Raw genomic sequence first — 23,299 nt, 5'->3', positions numbered from 1 at the left:
AGGAGGAGGAATCGCTCGGAACTCATACAGGTGTCTTTTCTGACTCCTGGCAGGGCCTGCGACATCCCTGTCTGCTGAGCTGAGGCTGCTGGCCTCAGACCAAGGCTCTCCTTTCCCTCAGAACCCGCAGTAAGGGGGCACCTGAGCCTAGCAGCCATGCCTGGGACCTCCCAAGACTGACAGTAGGGGGAGGGGCTCTTTGTGGCCCCCTCTTTTGGGGTGGGTTTTCCCCTCAGTCCTCATTCAGTGTCATACGTTGACGCCTTGTAGGTTCTGAGCTACCTCGCCTCTGCTGACTCCAGGCCAAACCCATCAGGTAAGGCATAAATCTGTAAATAATTTAAGGAGAATTGACATCTGTACAACTATTCTGCTCACCATGAATAAACAGTATATTGCGGGGCCGGCCCGGTGGCGCAAGCGGTTAAGTGCACACATTCCGCTGTGGCGGCCCGGGGTTCGCCGGTTCGGATCCCGGGTGTGCACCGACGCACCGCTTGTTAAGCCATGCTGTGGTAGGCGTCCCACATATAAAGTGGAGGAAGATGGGCACGGATGTTAGCCCAGGGCCAGTCTTCATCAGCAAAAAAAAGAGGAGGATTGGCATTGGATGTTAGCTCAGGGCTGGTCCTCCTCACAAAAAAAAAAAAAAAAAACAGTATATTGCTCTATTTGAAACTTCTTTTACCTGTCTATCAGTAATTTTTTGATATTTGCTTCCATAAAGATCATGTACATATTTGTTCTCTTTTAGGTATGTTTTGGATATTGCTGCTGTTTTGAATGGTATATTTTCTATTCCATATTCTAATTAGTTATTTCGTGTGGCTAGACTCCTGATTTTGCTATAGTGATCTTCTACACCAGCTTCCTGGAGTTCCTTATGCAGTTGAATATTTGGCAGCCAATTTATTTGGAGTTTTTTGCTAGAGGATCATATTATCTCTTTCTTTTCATTATTCATAACTTTTATTTAGGTATTCCTGTATATGGCTGTATATTGGCTATGCAATCCAGTCCAAGTTTGAACAGTAGAATTGATACCATACCTGCATGTCCTGTTCTGGACTTTATTGGGAATTTTCCTAACATTTCACACTTACATACGTCTGCTGTTGATTTTACAATATAAAAATCCCATTCTAATGTAAGTTTGCTAAAAGTTATTACCATGAACTGGTGTTGAATTTTTATCAAAGATTTTTTTCTTCACTCCCACACATGATCAAACGCTTTCTCTTCTCTATCTGTTAACATGGTGAATTCCAATTCATAGTTTTTTCTAAGGTGATATGATCTTTGCATTCCTTGGACACAGCCTATTTCTTCATTTACACTGCTGTATTGGATATGCTATGAATTTATTTAGAATATTTGTCTCTATATGAGTGAGCTTGACTCAGGTGTCCTTTTCTTGGGGCATAAGCTTCTGGTCTTTGTATCAAGGAGAGCTAGCCTGTTAAAGTGGTTGAGTAATTTCCCATCTTCTTGTATGATTTGGAAGAGTTTACTTAATATGGTGATTAGCGTTTACCTCACTATTGGTGTAATGGCCTTTAAACCTGGCTGGTTTGAGGGCAAAACAGGACTACAGTTTCAGCTTGTATTGTTCAATGAAAGTTTTATATTCTTTAAGGATCTATTTAGTGATTTACATTTGCTAAAAGTTGTTCCATTTTATTTGAGTTTTCAAATTTAACGACATGATATTTATAATTAAATCACTTTATTATAGAAATTCTCAATCATATACAACTTTAGAGAATAAAGTAACTCAATATACCTGACATTCAGCATCAATAATCTTCAATAGTTATAGTACGAAGCTTGTTCAGATTAAGGTTTATTTATTTATTTGTCTCTTTGTTGGCAGAACCACTCCAGAGGTGACACTGTGCAATTCCATTAGTAGACACATAAGGTCTGTTGTTTACTTTAGAGTAATGTTGGCAGTCATTGAAGATCGTCACTGTCATCCATTAATCCATTAGGGGCCGCTGAATTGTAATTCCCTAATTCTGTCGTTCCTTCTGAGATTATTAGCTGAAATATATCTATAGAACTTTCATTATCCTCTATTTTGTTTTCTTGAAGTGGGCCCCATTTTACTGCCTAGAGAGATAGACATATAGATAAAGAAAGCTAAATCTCTTTGTCTAACCAGTATCAGAAAACTCTTTAGCCCAAAATTGTATTATATTTTTTGTAATTTTAGGTAAAGAAAATCTTGCTGGAGAACTAAATCAGTTAATAACTATTTGAATAATTCATCTGTTATTAATGATTATTAATGAGCAGCATTAAAATAATCAATGCTGAGGCCCTAGTCTTTGTCACATGACATATTATTTATGCCTACAGATAGTTATAATTTTGGAAAACAGAAAATTTTACTATGATTTATTCAAAGCTAGCTTTCTTTGAAGGGATGTAGTTTTTATGCTCTTTCCATAAAGCTAACCAGTCAGTATGCCAGCTGAGTTTTATTTTTTCTTTATAAATTCTAATGTGGATATGGCAAATAGTATGAATGTTACTATCTTAGCTTTTATGCACGTAGACATAAAAAATAAATTGTGCCACTCTTTCCTCTGGGCTCACAAATTTATTCAATATAGAGCTGTCCTAACAGACTTTATATCAGGACTCTATTCATTAATGTGGTCAATGCAAAAATATCTTATTTGTGTGAATAAATATGCCAATACGTTGCATCAATTCATTAAAATAAAATTTCCAACTTCTCATTTCACTTGTTAGTAAATTCAATATTTAGATTTTTGAGTGAATAGTTACTTCTTGAGTAGATAACTTTTTGAACATGTTTCTAGGTTAATAAGCCTGGAAATGTAGAATGTTCTAGAGCAAAGACATTCAAATTATGGGTAACGAGTCTTAGGTTGTAAAGCCCCGTTTGTCACCATTCAGCTGTTAGAACTATCTTCTCCTGTCCCTCTGCCTATCCTGCTCCTCCCTGAATGGTATAACAACACCTTCTCAAGCAGAAGTCATCTAGAATGATTTAGCCCCTGACAACAACTTCAGTCTTTCAGTGGCAGAAGACACCGTTTACCTTTACCTTCTGCTCCAGTTCAACTTGGACAAATTGTCCACCCTTAAACCTGCTGCTTCCAATACCATTTCAATGGCCACCCTACCAATGAAGGACTGAAGTTCTGAAGGCTTCCTCATCCCCATGCCTCATTTTCTAAGACATTAGCTCCAGCCAAGATAATGATATTAAGGAGAAACAGGACGTATTAGTGAACAAGGCCATTTTAGAGGAATGGATGGAGTATCTTCAGTGAGCCCCATGTCTATGACACCATGCTCAAACTAACATAGGCAGGAGCCAGTTTGTCAGATCAAGAGAACTATATCTTTGAACGCATAACTTTGCCACTGGCCAGGCCACCAAAATAACCGAGTAGGGAGTTTATTTAAGAAAGAAGAGAACATGTTAATACCTCCTAGTAAATGGAAGATGAGGAAATGTCAAAGGGTAGATGTAACTGAGTCAGGGCCAGGGCTAAGGTGAGGTGAGTGAGGAACAGAATATCAAAGTTTTAAATCAAGACAGGATCTGACCTTGCACTTGCATGACCCTGAGAGTGAGTGCCTCACTTGTCCAACCCTATTTTCAGCCCATGGATGGTGTCCTTATTTAAAAGAGTGATATTTTCTTATCATGGATTTTTGGTATTAATTTTTATTTTTTTAAAAGATTGAATGAAAACATGATTTACCCTGATTGTTGAGACTTTTCAGTCTACCCGTTACCTTAAAATTTGAGCTCAAGGTGAATGCTTCACTTGCCTCACCTTAGGCCCAGTCCTGGTGAGTCTTAAGTGTTTAATACTGCTCCTGGCCTCACACTTTTAAGAGCCTCATTACTTAATTAAACCTTGCCTTGCTTTAAATTTTAGGCATCATTTCACTGTCTGCCTTTGCTATCTTGAGCAATAAAATTACCCTCTATGAGACTCTGTTAAAAAAATAAAAGACATTTAGAGTGGAGAATAAGGACATTCTTTTTACTGAGTTAGTGGGATGATTAAATAAAAGTATATATGAGAAAATACTTTGCAAACTTTACAAATTACTCATTGTTTGGAAATATTTATTGGGTCAAAACTTTGAGAAAGTTCTAAAAATCAGTCTTGATTCACCCTTTGAGATACCCAGTGCATTAGTTTTTCATTGCTACATAACAAATTATCACAAACTCAGTAGTTTAAAATAACATCCATTTGTTGTCTCACAGTTCTGTCAGTCGGCAGTCTAGGTGCAGCTCATTTGTGTTCTCTGCTGAAGTCCTCACTCTCAAGGCGTCTTTTGGCTGGGCTGCATTGTTGTCAGGAGGCTCTGGGCAAGGATCCACTTCAAGGATTCAGGTCATTGGCAGAATCGAGTTCTTTGTAGTGTAGGACTGAGGTCCCCATTTTCTAGCTGGGTGTCAGGGGCCACTCTTAGCTCCTAGAAGTTGACTGCATTCCTTGCCGTATGGCTCTCTCCATTTTCAAAGCCAGCAGTGGAGAATTTCCCTCATGTAGAGGTCTCAGCATTTTGAATCCCTTTCACCAGGAAGGAGTCTTCCCCCTTTTTAAGAGCTTGCCTGATTAAATGAGGCTCACCAAGGATAATCTCCCTTAAAGTCAACTGTGCCACATAACATAACCTAATCATGGGAGTGATATCCCATCATATTCACAGGTCCCTCCTGTACTCAATGGGAGGGGATTATACAGGGGTGTGAGCCATTGGGGGTAATCTTTAAATTCTTCCTATCACACCTAGAAAAAATAAATGATTGCAGAATTTCTGACCATAACAGTAGCTGGAACACCCAAGTTGCATATACTGTACTAAATTTAGAACAAAAGGTTTTAGTCTCTACTGCTATTTTTTTTTTCCCTTGTTTTAAACAATTGTGTCTGATGACTGTTAGCATCTATGAGGCAACTGCTTAAATAGGATATTTGCGACAATAGGCAAAATTCAGGCCTCTAATTCCCAAACTGAAAGGCTGCATTCAAACATTGAACTTCACAATGTGTGTTGTTTCATCATTAATGTCTCCATGTTATTTCGTCAACTCAGGAACTACTTTCATTCTGCTTGTCATTTGTTTAACAAATACGTATAAGGCCAAGCATGATGCCAAGCTTCAGATATGCAGTAATGAATGAGCCCTCCTGTGTGTCTTCACTGTACTAAATGGAAATCAACAAGGTTTACAACTCATTCATTCTTCTTTCAGTTACAGTAATTTTAAATGTAAGAAGCAATAAATGACTCTTACATCTTAGTATTTTCAAAAGTATAGCCGTGGGCATATGACCAAATGAGGGGTGATGCATGGAACACTAAACTGGAACAGGACATCTGGGCTTCAGTGATGGCTCACGTCCAGCGTGCCTCTCAACTTGACCACACCTTTACCTGTCTAAGCTTCAGTTTCCATTGTAAGAGGTTGCTGCACTAGCCTATTATAAGCATTTGTTGTTTGTCTCTGATGCTTACCAAAAACAGAAAAGAATTTTAGATTCTAAAGGAAATGCATAAGTAATATAAAAGGAATTTCAAGTGAAATGGCATTAATTCATTTGGAAAGGAGTAATCTGCCAAACAAATATAACAACAACATATAAATAATAATAATATGATAAGTTGTGACCAGGTAGTTGGTAAAATTTTCCTTGGCTGAAAATGGGAAAAAATTATAGGGATTTAAGGAGAAAAAAGATGCCTACCAAAGAGACAAGTTTAATTAATTTAAACACTGAGGGCCTGTATGTTTTACCTGTAAAAGAAGTATTGTTAGAAATCTCTTTTTGAAATTAAGAAAAAAAATAAAGGATGCCTACCAAGGAAAGAGGAAAGTTTGCTTAATTTAGACCCTAGCAGTTACCAAAGTTATATATAAACAGTGTGTATATTTTACCTGTAAAGAAATGTTGTTTGAAAGTTGTGAATGGGTGCTGGAATACTTGGAGCATTTAAAATCTGATTGGTTAAGAGGTTTTGGTTTGTCATTCATTTGTTTTCTTTTTATTTTCACTCTTAGTGGAATGTTAGAACTAGCCTGCTCAGTGTATGTGTGTGCACTCATGCGACAGGTAAGAAGGGATGGGAAGACGAATTATCAACTACTACAAGACAAGTGAGATGTGTCCTAAGAAAGATGTGGTTGTGGCTGGAAAAATTGAATCAGCCTAGATTCCCAGACTGCTTTTTAAATCAGAGGTGTGACTGAATTATGAAATGGGGCACACATATTTCCCCACTCCATTATGTAAAACATCTGTCTGTTATTGAGCCACAAGAATATGAGGGGAAAGAGTAAGGAGGTAGGACAAACATTGTAAAATAAAAACAATAATAACTAGTTATTTATTGAGGACCCATGATGTGCAAGGAAGTGTGCCCTGTGCATTATCATACTTACCTTGTGGTGTAGGTTTTGTTAATTGGATTATATAGGCAAAGAAACTGAGGCTCATAAGATTAAGAAGCTTTCATTCATCTATGTAGTTTATATTTACTATAACCAGGAACTTGACCGAAATCATAAAGATAGTAAAGGCTTAGACTGAACAAGAGATAGAGAAGAGGGGTGTCAGAAGTGGCAAAGATTCCTTGACAGTGGATAAGCAACTTTATTTAGTTTTATGCATTGCAATCAACCCTGTTCAATACTTGCTGTTTTAGCCTTTTCTTTTCTTTGTTTTTTCTTTGTAATATTATTCATAATTTTGATAATCAAAATGATGGTTAAAAATTGGTCTCAAGGGGCCGGCCCGGTGGCGCAAGCGGTTAAGTGCGCGCGCTCCGCTGCGGCGGCCCGGGGTTCGCTGGTTCGGATCCCGGGCGCGCACCGACGCACTGCTTGGCAAGCCATGCTGTGGGCGGCGTCCCATATAAAGTGGAGGAAGATGGGCACAGATGTTAGCCCAGGGCCGTCTTCCTCAGCAAAAAAAAAAAAAGAGGAGGATTGGCGGATGTTACCACAGGGCTGATCTCCTCACAAAAAAAAAAAAAAAAATTGGTCTCAACTATAAACTAGTATTAAAGTCATTATAAGGAAAAAATTAGCATGATATTTATTGTAAAGACATTGTTCATGATAGAGTCATCTTAAGCATCCAGTTGAAAAGATCCTTAGGAAATATGCTCTTAGCTTAGCTCTTTTATTTAAGAGAAACTATATTTTTAAAATCTGGTGGACAATTAGTTGTCTTTTTTACTCAAGTCAAAAGTGGAATCTCAAAGTCAGATTTATGCGTTCTTATAGCAAGTGAACATGATCTGATTCTATGCACTTTGAATACCAACCTGACTTCATATGTTTTATCTCCACTTTAATACTTTTATGAATACAAAATATTATCATCCTTAATTCAACAGTTATTATTAGTAAATAATTTGACCATACACTGTGCTGGGAGCTGAGGATAAAATGGTGAGCAAAATGTGCACAGACCCTGCCTTCATGGAGCTTATCATCTAGTGGGAGAGAGAAATATAAATCCAATAGACACATATATGCATTTATTACAGACTGTTAAAGGTTATGAAGGAAAAGGACAAGGAAATAAAATAGTAGGAGACTATCTGATCCAATAGGTTTGGGAAGGCTGTCCTGAAGAATTAGTACTTTAACCCAGAAAAAAGGATGAATGTGAGTTAGATTAACAAGGGTGGGGTGAGGCTTGAAGACCATTCCTTAAGGGAACTGCCTGTGCAAAGGTCTGATTGAAGAATAAGCTTGGTGCACTCGACAGACTGGAAGAGGACCAGTTTGACTTGAGTGTAAAAGTCAATGGGGAGAGTATAGGAAGGAGTTTGGGTTTCTTCTTAGATGCAAAATAAAACCACTAAAGGTTTTAAAGCAGGAGAATGACCTGATCAGATACACATTTTGTAAAGATCACACAGTGATCTTTAGATCACATAAAAAAACGTGGCTGCAATGGAGAAAACAGATTAAGGGAAGCAAAACAAAACAAACAAAAACATGTAGAAAAAAGAATTTCAGATACATGTACAGTATTCCAGGATTGTGACATTGGAGATGGAGAAATTTGGATAGATTAGAAAGCCATGTATGAATAGAATTTGCAGGACTTATATGCTAGTTTGCATATGGATTATGTAGGAGAACACAGTGTCAAAATGCTCGCTTCTACCCCTGGCATGTGCACCTGCTTTCACAGTTGCATCACCTACTGAGGTGGGGAATTCTGCAAGTGTGCAATTTACGAAGAATGGGAATGATAGGAATGGATGAAATTTGGAGTTATGGTTGTGACTTCAACTTAAAGAGGGTTGTGTTTGAAGCACCTTTGATAAATAGTCAAATGAAGATATCAGGTAAGCAGAGATATATATGAAGCTGAATATTAGAGGAGTGGTCTGGGCTTGAGATGCCTATCTGAAGTCATGAGCAGGTGTTTGAAGACGGAAGCAATGAACATGAATGAGATTGTCAAGGAAGCGAGTACAGAGTGAGATAAGAAATATGAAGGCAATCCAACATTTAAAGAATGGGTAGTGAAGCACACTCATTGCAGAAGACTCAGAATACATAGACAATAATTTAATCACCCATTATTCTATTGCATATACATAAAAATTATTAACATTTTGGTGCCAGAACTTGCAATTTCTATTAATATCCAATAAACATTTTTGCTCTAATTAGCAGAGATAGTAAGTTCTCATTCAATGTTAATGAATAGATTAATCCACTCAGAATATTGTTAAACCACAAGCATAACAAAGTAATGAGTAAATTAAAAAATACATTTCATAAAGAGTTAGACCTAGATACTCAGTCCCTCTACTAATGGTATCTAGAGAATTTGGCAAAATACAGTTGTGTAGTGTATTTGCTTTGGAAAGAACTCATTATCACCAGTGGAAAAACAGCGCAAAGCATATGTTCTGATGGTGACATCATGTTGCTATGTGAAGGACAGCACATTAAATGTACATTACGATGGCAAAACAGAACAACTCATTATCGGCTTTTCCTACACTGAGTCATTGGTGTTCCTATTAAAATGAATATTAACTTGTTTGTTCTAATTTGATTTCAACTTGAAGAGCTTTTAAAAATGTCAATGTCTACAAGCATAATGTATTTTTTTAAATTCACCTACAATTCATTTAAAAGAAAAGAAAATGTCTGCATTGCACTTATATGTAAATACGAAATTGATAGCAAAGCATATCGTGATTAATGTGTAATATTTGGTGTTTACATTAAAGAGGTCCTTTTCCATTTTCAATGGTACATTTTACGGGATCTGTCACAATCATATTATACGTAATGTAAGACACCAGCTGAGCCTTAGGGTGTGTATAATATTTAAAAATTTATTTTCTCAGAAAAAATCAACAAGCTTTGAAGTAATTAACTTCTTCGTTGCTTAGAGTCGTGCTTTTCCAAAATTTAAGAAACTCTCCCCAGAATTATTAAATTTCAGGTTCCATTGCATCTACATTTAATGTTGTGATAACTATTGAGGCATGTGTACATTTATTGTCATTTAAGGAAGTTATTCATAAAGGACATTGGGCTTTTAAATAAAAATAAATATTTCCTATTAAACTTTAGTTTTAATCTAGGTCTTTAAATATGAGTTTTATCTTAGCAACTGGATAGTTTTTGTTTGTTTGTTTTTTTGAGGAAGATTAGCCCTGAGCTAACATCTGATGCCAATCCTCCTCATTTTGCTGAGGAAGATTGGCCCTGGGCTAACATCCGTGCCCATCTTCCTCTACTTTATATGGGACGCCACCACAGCATGGCTCTACAAGCAGTGCGTTGGTCTGCACCCGGGATCCGAACCCACAAACCCCGGGCCACAGAAGCACAGTGCACGAACTTCACCGTTATGCCACCAGGTCGGCCCCTGGATAGTTTTTTTCCATTTCTTTCTTTTTTTTTGTTTTTTGAGGAAGATTGTCCCTGCACTAACATCTGCTGTCAATCTTCCTCTTTTTCTTATTTCTTCCTAAAGCCCAGCACATAGTTGTGTATTGTAGTTGTAGAGTTGTAGCTCTTCTATGTGAGAGGCCGCCTCAGCATGGTTTGATGTGTGGTGAGCAGATCCGCACCCAGGATCCAAACCGGCGAACCCCGGGCCACTGAAGCAGAATGCGGGAACTTAACTGCTACACCACCGCTTAACTGCTACACCACCGCGCTAGCCCCTGGATAGTTTTTTTTTTAACTCAATTTTTATGATTTGACATTTTTAAAGGTGTAGAGGAATTTAACTAAACAGTAAGAAATCTCTGAGATATTCATGGCAGTGAGGTATAGGATACATAGATAATCAAATATATACAGAGAAGTATATAATACAGAAATAACATTTGAAAATTTCAAACATGGTTTTGACCAATCCTTTTGTACTTCTACTACATTTACTGTTTGAATGAAACTAGGTTTTGTTTCCTTTTCCTGGTTCTTGGACTGATGACTGGATAAATAGCCCAAAGACAAATACCAAGAAGGAAAGGTCATGTAGCAATGACCAAGCTATAGCTGAATCAGACACATCAACTTCAAACAAAAACATCATGGAGAAATAAAAACGAACAAAATCAAATAAAACAAAACAACATACATATTTTATGAAACGCTTACAACCCTGGTGCAAACATACCAATCATAATAACAATCTGTTCATTGACAAGATCTATTTTGGACCATTTGGACCATTGTGTAGCAATAAACTCACACTCAAGTATATCCATAATAGCAATGCTAGAGTAGAAATTTAGAGAAAAAAAGTTTTTCCATATAAAATTTTTTTCTTGCATTTGTAAAGAGGAAACACATTTTTATTTACTGGAAGACTCTGTACAGGAGATATATTATTGAAATAGTAAAAGACAAGCTTTTTTGTAAGGGGAAAATTTGATATGGCTGAAAACTGCCTGTAAATAAAGAAGAGAGAAAAATGACTTACATTAGTTTAGTGTTTTCAGACACATCATTTGATCATCTCAATTCTTTTCCCCATATCATGGATGAGGAAGGAAAACTGAGGCACAATGAAGCTAAGTAATTTGCTTGAAGTTGATAGAACATACATTTCATAGAGGATAGTGAAAAAAATTTGAATGTTTTACCATTCTTTCCTCCTATTCCCAGGAACCAAATTGCTCTAAATTAGAAAGATAGGTTTTCTAGGAGAATTTTCTTCTTGGTGACACTTTAGTTAAAATGCTGTAAAAACAGAAAGTAGTAAAAAAGAGGTAGAGAAATGTAGTAAACAGTCATAGTAGTAAAACTTCTGGAAATAGCCAAGTCAGCAGGAAAGAGTATAGTAACCAGTTGAGACAACATGAGACGAAGGTGATGAGGAGAATGTGTCAGAAAGTTCCTAGATGGATCTTCTTTCCTGTGCTTATTGAACTGTTGACCACTCCTTGTGCACACCTGGTTAGGGGTCTAAATGATGCTCACATGTGCCTGGTAACCTATAACAGACATTAAAAAATATTTGGTGAATGTCAGGACGAACATATTGTTGATGGTATAAGATAATTTAAATTTGTGTATATTTTAATATAAATGTTTAGTAATTTTGCACAGATAATTTTTGTAGAGAATGTTATTTTCAAGTAATCTCATGTTGTTTAAAGTCTTGGTTTAACAATTCTAGCAATGAATCTAACGTACCTTGCCTGGGTAGATATTGAACCAGATTTTGCCCTGGAGAGGCTTAAAAATACCTGTGTAATTCTTTGGATAGTTTGTTGAATCAGTTAGCTAGTGTCTGAATTGTGTTGTATAAAAAAAAAGCCCAGATTCAATGCATACAGCAAGTATATATTTCTCTCTCATGCTTCTGCAAGTTGGCTGATGTTTTGTGATCTTGGCTGAGTTTGTCTGGGCTTCGCTCCAAGCTGAAGCTAGGAGCCAAGTCGGCTACATGTGTCTCTCATCCTCCTTGCACCAGGGGCTACCTGTAGCCTCTTCTCATGGCAGTGATACACTATGCATGAGAACGAACCCAAACCCACAATCCCACGAGCACATTTCATGTCTCAGTTTATGTCAGACCCACTAATATCCCATTGGAAAAAGCAAGTCATATGGTCAAACCCAACATCAGTGGATCACGGATGTAAGATATACTCTTCCCATCTAGGAGGAGGCAGTGGAGATCGAGAGTGAGTATTTGCTCAACAATAATCTAATCTACTATCCATACTTAATCAAAATGCAATCTGCCTTTGAGTTTTTATTATGGATTCCCACGACACAAACTATTTTCTACTTGTTACACTCAGAAAATAGTAAAGTGGCTAAAAGTGTTTTAAGGTCAGCAGATCTTTAAGACTTTTTTTGTTCATAAATAATGCAAAAACTTGAGTGTATCTGTGCACCACTGGCCTATGTAATCAAAGCTCTCTCACATGTATACAGCGATTTTGCTTATAGTCTTAGTTTTTCTGAAATTCTTTATCAACATTTATAAAATGGGGGAGGACTCTCTAGGTTCTGGAGTTTCATATTAATATTTAGAAACAAAAAGGCATAAAGTATAATCTACCGCCTTAGTGTGATACTAAAAATCATTGTATTTTTAATTAGAGATTTGTCAAGGAGATGCAAAAATAGAATTCAAACTGTGGATTTGTTGATTTGGCTTAGTAAAGACTTGAGATTTTTGAATAAGCTGAAGATTGGCGATTTTCTTACCAGGGCTGTCATTACTTAGAAGCAAACAGTTGGTGATCCCAGTTCTATGATGGAGACTGAGCTACCACAATACTTTCTGTGAGGACACAATGAAATTTGATTTACTACTTTATATTTTGAAAGTCATTGGGAACCATGAGACCTCTCTTACTATCACAGCCTTTACTGAGTTGCTTAATTTGACCACTTGCTTATATTTTATCTTCTTAAGTTTCAAAATATGAAAGTTTCTAGAAATCACTTGATGTTTTATATCAAGATGTTTCTACATAAAGGAATTACTCTAATTTATTAGCCAAAGGAATTCTAAAACCATATACAGGAAAAAAAGAGAATTCCATCATTCCTCAAGCTCAACATACTGCTATTATACTTAATTTTATTTGTAAAAAGAGAAAAAAGAACTGCTATTTTTTGTCATGAAGATTGCTTTTGGCAGTTGAATCACTTTATTTTGCATAATGAAAATGATTTTTATGACAGTAAAGGTACTACTTTTGGCTGAGTGAGCACATGGAACTGAGTGAGCCACGAGAGACGCCACTGGGTTGACACTTAGGGAGAAGGCAACTACATGTCACTGGCCCTCCTCTGAATAGTTAATAAATAGCTTTCAAATAACATTCTCTGGAACATCTGTCTCAGGGATCATAAAACTTTCTCTTTTCCTGATAAAAACATATAAAATAATATACTAGTAAATAATAAAGTAACATATTCTTAACATAGGTATCAATCTGCCCTCAATAGTTATTTGTTGAATGGTTGAATCACATTTTGTCTATGAATATTTTATACATGTATCTGTTTACTCATAAACACATATAAATAAACATATTAAAAATTTCTAATCAGAATTATATGATTTCATAGTTAACAGTATATCGAAGCCAGGACCGGCTAACTAATTTGTCAAGCCCAGTGAAAACTGAAAACACAGGGCCCCTTATTCAAAAATTACTAAGAATTTCAAGATGGTGACAGCAGAGCATTAAAGCGAACCTGGAGCCTTCTAAGCACGGGCCCCTGTTCGACTGCGCAGGGAGCGTGCCCATGAAGCTGACCCTGATCGAAGCATGTGCAATGTATGCAGAATGCCCTTTCTTTCATACAACAAAAATAATAAATCATTGTCTTTGGGAAGATTAACAGAGTGAATCTCTTTTAGCGTATGTATATGTATATGCATGTATATGTAATAAATTAGATAAGAATATATAATATATTCATTATATATTTATATCATATATAATATTTAAACATGGAGAGTCTATTTTGTAAAGTTATATTGCTATTATTTATTTGAGTTTTGTAACCAAAGTATTTGGTAGGAGGTCTGTGGTATACTGTCCTACATCTTTCCTCTCGGGAGCTTATTTCATTCCTATGTTAAAGGAGGGAGGTGAAGGGCAGCAATCCCTATCTCTTTCTGGGTCAGCCAACAATTCTGAGGGTGTGGTTTCTCCTTAATTCTATAAGCCTTCTTCCCATTTAAGAGGCTCCTGACATTAGAAGGCCAGAGTGTCTCACAGTCTTTTGAGATGTCTCAGAAGAGCATCACAGTTTTCTTCTAGTCTTTCAGTTCTCCTTTTGAATAGAAAGGATTCTAGGTAGAAGTATGCTAGAAAGCTATTTCCCGTCACTGATCTAATAATAACAATTATTATAATAATTATAACAACAACAACAAACGTTTGTAAGCACTGATATATGTCAATATCTTTATGTACGTCTTTAATTTTTATAACTATCCAAGGTAGTAATGTTATTTCAATTTCACAGATTTGGAAAGCAATGCTCAGGTGGCCTTTTATTATACTGCATTACTTAACTCAGAAGAGGTAGAACCACTATTCAATCCAGAATATGTTTGACTCTAAATTCCCACATTGCCCTATACTTGCTTATACCACACTGCCAGAAGATGTGCTTGAGGTCGCCATAGCTACTCTGAGGACAGGAGGAAGGCCAGTCTGTGCTCTAAGTAACCAACTTACATATACAGTGTGTGGTTGGTTTCCAAAGATGACCACCATCAATTCTTTCCCTTTTTGTATGCACATCAACGGATGGAATCAGTTTCCTCTCCTCTGGGATCTGAGTGGGCCTTGTGATTTACTTTGACCATTAGGATATGGCAGGTATGACTCTGTGAGTTCCAGGCCTAACTTTGAAGAGGCATCTTCTACTTTCTCTTTACAGGAAGCCAGCCTCCGTGATGTAAAGAAGCTTATACCAGAAAACTGAAGGAGGAGACAGCACATGAGGATAGAGAGGCCACGTGGAAGAGCGTTGAGGTACCAGACATGTGAGTGAAGCCATCTTGTATCTCCCAGGCTAGCTCAACCACCAGCCAAACGCAGCTGAGAGAGTGACTTCAGCCATTGTTATGTGGAGCAGAAGAACTGCCCAACCAAGCCCTGCCTGAATTCCTGACCTAGAGAATTGTAGGAAATAACACATTGTGGTTTTTTTTAAGCAACTAAGTGATGTGTTGCATAGCAATAGATGCTGAAACACCCGGAAACTTGGGGACTATTATGTTTTAGCAAAGCTGGCAATTTCAGCAGCTACAGAGCCCTGCTGACTCTTGAATAGAGGTATGCTTGGCCAAAGATGTGTTCTGAGACTCCATATGAATTCCACTGTAGTTGCTTAGATCTCCTTTGGGAGAAAATCTTCTGTAGAAGATTTGATGTTACTTTAATTTTGTATCAGAGCAGGCCACAAGTGTCCTTAATTGTTGGAGGAATGAAATACTTAAGGAAGAATACTTTGCTTGCCTTATGGCTAGATCCACCATTGCTGTTTCCTTCCCAAGATATCATAGTCATGACATCTCTGTACTCTGCTCTCTTTGTCATAGTTCCTGCTTTTGTGAGAAAAAGACCGATTTAAGATAATTTATATAAAACAATGAACTTTCCATGGAAGATACTTCTGAAATTCAGCTCTGTTTATGGCTTTTTCAAATTCCTAAGTTTACTTGGTTGTCAGTCCTCTTTGATCATATTCTTGCATGTACAACAGAGCACTTGGGGGTGAGTACTTGATAATTTTAATATGGCCTCAAACTTGGACATAAAAGGCACAAAAAATCATGTTAAAAAAGTTTTCAATATTAATTTCACTTAGTGAGGGATTACGTGATGAAGGAAGGCATACTTGATCAAAAGTCAACCATTTTCAGTAGAATGTAATCAATTTTTTTCTGTTGCAACAACTTGAGAACCTCATTCAGAAGATACAATTAGAAGCCTCAGTTTTCTAAGTCGTTATTATAAGGAAACTAACCGGTAACTAAAAGGTTGAGTTTTTTTTTTTTTGCACTAAATATACTCTATAGTGCTGAAAAGTGTACGAGAGGAGTTTTAAAGACCCTTTTCTCTCATGTATTTCAGTTGATAACTGAAATTTTTACTAGTATCAAAGGAAAAAAAATTAAACTTCTTTGAAAGTGAGAGTATTTTTTCCTACAATACCTCACATTTTGTCATTCAAATAATAGTTGTCCTTTCACTTAAATAGATATTATTTGACATTAATAACAACAGTACCTTGGTTTTCTCATTTAGTATCTTTATGTGATGCTAAAACATAAAGAGTGATTTGAAGCTTATGTCATCTTAGGTTTTCCAGTTACCAGAGTTTTTCTCTGACTTTAAATGCTTGCACAACAGTCTCACAGTCAATAGGAACACAATAATTTTAATTAATGCTCCTGACAGTTCTGTCCAAATGAGCCATATTAATTATGTCACAGAACAAGACCAGAAAGAAATTACAGCATAACATTCTCAGGAAAAAAAATAAACAAGAACAACAAGACTCAGCAACTTCAGTGAAAACAGTACAACCTCCTTTGGCCTTTGGATTATAATAGCATTAGCTCCCCTTTTGCCTAGTGGATCAAAAACAAACAGCTCTATTTGCTATTTAAGGCCTTAAATATCCCCCTTCCTGTGAAATCTCCTACTTGCCAACATAATCTCGCTGCTCCAAATATTCCTGCCTCCTCATCCTGGCAGTGCAACATGCTTACTCCCATCTCTGTGCCTGTTCTCAGATTGTTTCCCCTCCACGGCATGCTGCCTCTCCACCAAGTCAGTGTCAATTTACTTGTTGCTTTCAGATCAAGCCTTACATTCCTTATGGCTTCCCCTGCCCATTGTGTCTTCCACTGGAATCTAGTTATAGTTCATTTACTTATCCATCCAGTCATCAAATACGTATTGAGCCCTCCAAACTGCCAGGCATTCTGCTTAGTGCTGAAGATATAGAAATGGAATACGCCCTTCCACTTCTGAGGTTGCTAATGATCTCTCCATGGGGACAGGTAAGTAAACAAAAAGAACAATGCTTGAGGAGAGTGCTTTGATGGATATATTCACAGGGAGCTAAAGCAGCACATATTAGAAATACCTAACTCTCGGGGTGAGAAGAGGGGGGCAGGTGTAACTCTAGAAAGACTTTGTTATTGTGCGAATTGAAAAATCAGCCAAACAGAGAAGCTAGGTGAGGTCATTTTGGGAAGAGGGAACAACTTGAGCAAAAATAGTATTTCCTGCACATCAGGATCTAGCTGTATTTTAATTTAGGGATTTAATATTTTTCCCTGGGCCAGGTATAAATAATCTTCCTATCCTAGTCCTCTTGTCCTGTTTTTTGGACTCTGCTCTTTTATCTTCCAAACCATGTAAAAGTTAAACATAAGAAGGACATAGTTCAGTAATCAAAACTAAAAATAGATGAGGGACAACTAGGTAACAGAAAAAAGAAAAAAAAAAAAACCCACACGATAGAATTATAGACATCAAACTACATGTATTGTGATAAATGCAATTGGACTAAAGTCTTCTAGATGGATAAAAAGCAAAACTCAGCGTGTTTTTAGTTTAATGAGAAAAACTAAAACAAGATAATGTAATTAAGGAAAAGTTTTAGGTTAAATTGTTCCAGTTCAGTGGATCCCTTCTTTAAATGAACCCTGAAATCCAATAATGGACCCAGAGGAGTCTGCATATAATCCTTTTTTCATTAAATATTTTTGAGTTCTTAGCATGTGATAGGCACTATACCAGATATTGGTGATTATATTAGTTATCTATTGCTGCATAACAAATTACCACAAAGTTAGCAGCTTAAAACAACACCCATTTGTTATCTCACAGTTTCCATGGATCAGGAGTTTGGGCACAGATTAGCTAGATCCTCTGCTCAGGTCTCACAAAGCTGCAATCAAGGCTGCTTTCCTTTCTGGAACCTGGAGTCCTCTTTCCAAGCCCATGTGGTTGTGGGTAGAATTCAATTTATAGTGGTTGTAGCATTGAGGTCCCCGTTTTTTGGCTGGCTGTCAGCCGAGGGCTACTCTCCACAGACCCTCTCACCAGCCCTCTCACAACATAGCAGCTTACTTCTTCAAGGCCAGCAGGAGAATCTATCCTTGTAATCTGCTAAGACAGAGTCTTATAAAATGTAGCATTATCACAAGAGTGTCTCATCACCTTTGCCTCATTCTATTAGCTAGAATCAAGTCATAAGTTCTACTCACTTAAGAGGAAGGCATCATACAAGGGCATGACCCATTGGGGCTCACCTTAGGGTATGTCTGCCACAGTGGTCAAGGCAAATTCAGATTTTGGGGTCCCAATACTTATTAAATTTGGGAGCCCTCTTGTAAAAAACAAAAATAATATAAATTTACAAATATAAGTCAAGTAAGTACCTCTGAAGCTTAAACTTCACTGGCTTCATGGTAAATCAGCCTACATTTGAGATATTTGGGAGATCAAGATTTGGCCATCCTAAAATATATCTCTTTACCTTTATTGTTTTCTCTGAGGGACATTTGACCTCCGCCACTAACTGCCTAAAGAATTTGACATGGTGGCTCCTTCCTGGAACAGATCTATCATGATGGCTGTAAAGATAATGTAGGATAAATGTTACAATAGGAAAGGCACCAACAAGCCCATCTTATCGGAAGTTCTGTCTCTCTGGCCACATTCTCTGGATGACGCTGCGAAGAGTTGCCAGACAAACATTTACATTTATAAGGGAAATCTCCATTTGTAAAGGTATCTCCCTCTCTGTTTTGGGAAGAGGGGGGGATGGCCTCATTTCTAGAGGCTTATCAATGTGGAAGGTAAGACCTTAAATCTGCATAATAACCTTACTCTTGTTTACTCTGCTTTAGTGGTAATCTCCTGTAACTGACTCCCCCCACCCCCAACATCCTCCTTTGTCGTTGGCTGAACGTGGTATTTAAGACGAGAATTTCTGCTATTGTGTTGAGAAACGCAGTGTCCCTGCTTTCTCCCATGTATACATGTTATTAAACTTGGTATTATTTTCTCCTGCTAACCTGTCTTGTTTATTATTTGGCCAGCCATAAGAACCTAAAGGAAAAGGGCAGAGGGAGATTCTCCCTCTTCCCCCCACAGATACAATAGCTTTATAGACCTTATATCCCAAAGGGAGCCATACAAATTAAACACATAAACAAATAAGTAGAATATATACAAAAATTATAAGTAATATGAGGAAAAAATAAATGTTATGAGACTAATGGGGGGGTGGGTTAGCAACACTGAATCAGAGAAAGCCTTTATAAGCAACTGTCATTTAAGTCAAGACCTGAGGACAAGAAAGAGTTGGGCAAAAATCATTCCAGGCGTAGGAAAAAGAGTGTGCAAACATCCTGAAGCTGGAAGGGGCATGGAGTATTCAAGAAACAGAACAACCAGTGTGCTTCCCATTGTGTTTTAAAAATAAATAAAATTAGTTATTGAAGCTTTCTAGATAGGAGGTGTGAGAACTTGTGTTTTTCTTCATTTGCTAAGGTTTGTGAAAATTGCTCTGAGCTGCACACTAGCGTTGCCTTTAGATTAAACACATCTATTTCCCAATTTGATTATGAATAACATTTAAATATATATGTTTAAGATCCCAGAAATATAATGGGCGTTGATGCTTACAATATGTCGCCTGCATTTTACCTTTTAATAGATAATGGTTATTTTTTGGGTGGGGTCTGATTACTTCAAGAAGTAAATTATTCAAATAATGGCTACATAGCTACTCCTGGGCTTTCTCTAACTACAGTCATATCAAGAGGATAAAAAAAAGATTCAACTCTTCGCTCACTTTGAAGTGTATGTTTTTAATTTTCCTTTTGATTCTTTTAGTCTTGCTAGTGATTCATAAGCCAAGAAGTAAATCGATAACTCTTCAAGGAAGACTGAGTTTATGGGAAAATCTCGGCTCAGAAAAATAATTTGTTCATTCAGGCGAGAGTGTTCTTTTCTGCCAACACCAAATTTCCAAGAAAGATTCTCTGTTAAAACGATGTCTAACAGAAAACACTTCATAACTCACTTCCTCTGTACAATAAATCTATTGTAATCCTCTTTATGCTGAAACCTGGGGGTTTCAGAAGGTCCCTGGCTCCTCAGAAGCGCACTACAGCACCCGTGAAGTGTTATAGATCCACTCAGAGCTTCATAGTAGAAAACACAGGGAAAGTGAGAATTCAGAAACCAAGCTTTACTGCAAAAAAACCTCTGTACTATACTAAGTAAGTTATCAAGAACTTGGGGGCAACAGGATCACTTTGGTGCTCTATTGAAAAGGAATTTTCAAAAGTTCCAGTGCCTGGATAACTCAGAAAATCTGCCATGGGAAAAAAAAACTTCACAATTTAATATTTATCTGTTAGGACTACTGTGCTTTGTGCCAAGTCTAACTTTATGCTCTGTTGTCAGTTTCTATTGGTGGAGCAAGGTGAGACTTGTCAAAAGTAAAAACAGCAGACATTTATTTGAGCACATTTGAATATATATGGTCATGCTAACCAGATTTTAATGAGCTGGAGCTTATGTTTCTCACTTATGGGATCAGTAAGGCAGATATGATGGTGGACAGACAGACATAGCTCCCATGATGTAATGACACTGGTCGTGGTCCTACAACTACTTGAAATCTGTTGAATCCTTAGTGGTTACACCCTTGATTGATCACCTTCCTCTTGCTTTGACTCTTCACTCCGAGAAAGCAACATACCGCATAATTTGAAGCTCTTATAAGAGGTGAAAGTTTTAGACTTTCAGAGCCAGAAAGTACTTTTGGGATCCTTGAGGTGGCAGGACATTGATGAGGAGAGTGTGGCGTTTGGAACCAAGGAAGTTGGGTTTACGTCCAGGCTGGGCAACTCACCAGCAGTATGTTAGCCAAGTCAATTATATTTACAGTCTTGATTTTATCGTCTGTAAAATAAGGATATTAATACCGGTTATAGGAGATAGGAATTTTAAAAAGTAAAAATGTTGTTTCTTTATGTATGTATTTTTTTGTATGTGCATGCACACATATGCTTAAGTATGCTTGTGTGTTTGTCCTTATACAGCAGGCAATGATGGTTATAAATTGCAAGGATTGTTCTGAAATTTGGAGGAAGATATTTAAGTCTGCAAGGGGCCTTGCTGAAAGCATATATCTAATTGCAGGTATAAGAAATCACGTGGCCACAGAATACTAGTCCAACTTTTATTTTGGAAGAAATACTTTTCCCTGTGTGGCCTGTTTAGTATACTTTGTGTGCAGCGCCTGATTTTGGCAGTTCCCACCTGCTCACGGTTACCCCATTGGGTTTAAAAAGAGTACACAGGGCTCCAGTGCATCTCCTGGGGAAAAGACGACAGAGTGGGAGGGTGTCTCTAAGATGTCTGGTTCATCCTGTACTTTCAACGCTGATTAATGCATACAATTTTCTTTTAATTCACTGGTGATAAATCTTTGATTCTACGCTCCTACTGTGAGTGTGTTCTAGAGGGTCTTTTTGCTCAGCCGAAACAACACTTAACTCACAGAGTTGTTTTGAGGGTCAAACTAGATAGTATTCCTGAATAGCCTGGAAAACACAAAATAGAGTTCAAGAAAACGGTAATGTATTAACTTAAAATGTGTTATAATTCCTGCATTTTAATTTGCCTTTTTTTCTTCATTGCCTTATTTTTACAGGTAATAAACATTAATTCTAAGTTTTTTAAAAAAAGAGAAGAAAATATGGAGAAGTAAAAATAATTTCTTTCTAATTAAAAATCACCACCTACAGAAAAACACCATTTTTCATGGGATTTGTGTATTTGGGTTTTGCAGAAGTAAAATACTATACATATTAGTCTGAAAACTTGTACATAGGTAAAATAGTTTTACATAATGATTTGTAATAGTGCATAGTACTCTATTATTGGGATGTAACATAATTCCCTTACCCCATCCCCCTTTGTTGAATATTTACATTGTTTCAGTTTTTTCACAGTTTTAAGCAATGCTAAGACCTTTGTGTCTATATCTATATATGTATGTCTACACCATATACATATATTATTAAATGATTTTAATATATTTGACAATTACATCCAAAAAGTTGTCAGCAGATTACAGAATGCCTATTTCCCAACATTCAAATCAATTTTGGCTTTTCTTTTTTTAATCATTGGTAATTTGATCTGTTGAAAATCGTATTTTATGGTTTCGATTACATTTCCTTGGTTAAGCATAAGCCTGTGTTTATTTTCTATTTGTTGACCATTAATATTATTCTTATTAAACTGTAAATTTCCTGTAAGCTTCTGATACATTCTAAGTTTCAGATATTTTGCTCTATTCCCAATATTTAGCACTATACCAGGTACAAAGTAGCACTCAATAAATATTTATATTTGTTTTCTAAAATGCTTATGTCACTTTTTTCTGTTGGATAATTTATAGTTTTTTAAATTAATTATCAAGAGACATTAATATATGAAATATATTAATATTATATAAATATAACGTATATCAAGGTTTAATATACTAAATATATTAACCCTTTACTATATATATGAATATTATATATATATATATATACCTACTAAAATATATGCCTACTGTACCTTCTATATACCTACTATACTATAAAATATATGTTTTTCCATTTGTCACTTATCTTTAAACTTACATGTTAGGTTTTTGCCAAAAATATTTTATTTATTATTTAGTATAAACTTTCTGCAAATATATCAATCTTTTATGTTATTGTAATGCTTTGAAAAGTTTTCTCCAACCCCAAATTATAGAAATATGTGTTCATATTTTAGTCTAGTAATTGCACAATTTAACTTTTTATATAAAAAAAATCCATCTGAGACTGTTCTAAGATGTGAGGAGGGTTTTGAGTTAGTCAAGAAAAACTCATTTTTTTGTCTTTCTACTTCCCACAGCAAGAACACATCTGCCCATTGGCCCTGATAAGCATGCAGACCATTAGTAGCAATGAAGCCAGCTTGCTTTGCACCAATGGTAAGACAAATACTTGCTGCCAATTCACTATATGGCCTGGTACAGTAATGCTCACCAGCAACCTGGTCGCCTTGTTCTATTTTGACCTCTCGTGACAGTCCAGGCAATGAAGGACCATGCTGTTGATGCTTCTTATTTGTTGCCAGTTGGCTTTCTTTCCCCTCACTCTTATTTCATCCAATGATGCATCACTGACCATTAACCTCACTGGTCAAAAACGTCATATGCATT

General features: G+C 36.7%; 1 long non-coding RNA gene across 1 annotated transcript; it reads left to right on the top strand.

The window, feature by feature from the left end:
* On the top strand, nucleotides 1-23,062 carry LOC131400833 (uncharacterized). The gene is made up of 3 exons (XR_009217468.1): nucleotides 1-316; nucleotides 14,930-15,035; nucleotides 22,990-23,062. It is a non-coding gene; the product is annotated as an uncharacterized LOC131400833 (long non-coding RNA).
* The last annotated feature ends 237 nt before the right edge of the window (nucleotides 23,063-23,299 follow it).

The sequence above is a fragment of the Diceros bicornis genome, chromosome X (genome assembly GCF_020826845.1).
Source record: "Diceros bicornis minor isolate mBicDic1 chromosome X, mDicBic1.mat.cur, whole genome shotgun sequence".
In the NCBI taxonomy this organism is placed as follows: domain Eukaryota; kingdom Metazoa; phylum Chordata; class Mammalia; order Perissodactyla; family Rhinocerotidae; genus Diceros; species Diceros bicornis.
Note: the sequence above shows the minus strand (reverse complement) of the source record. Positions and strands in the feature narration are given on the sequence as shown.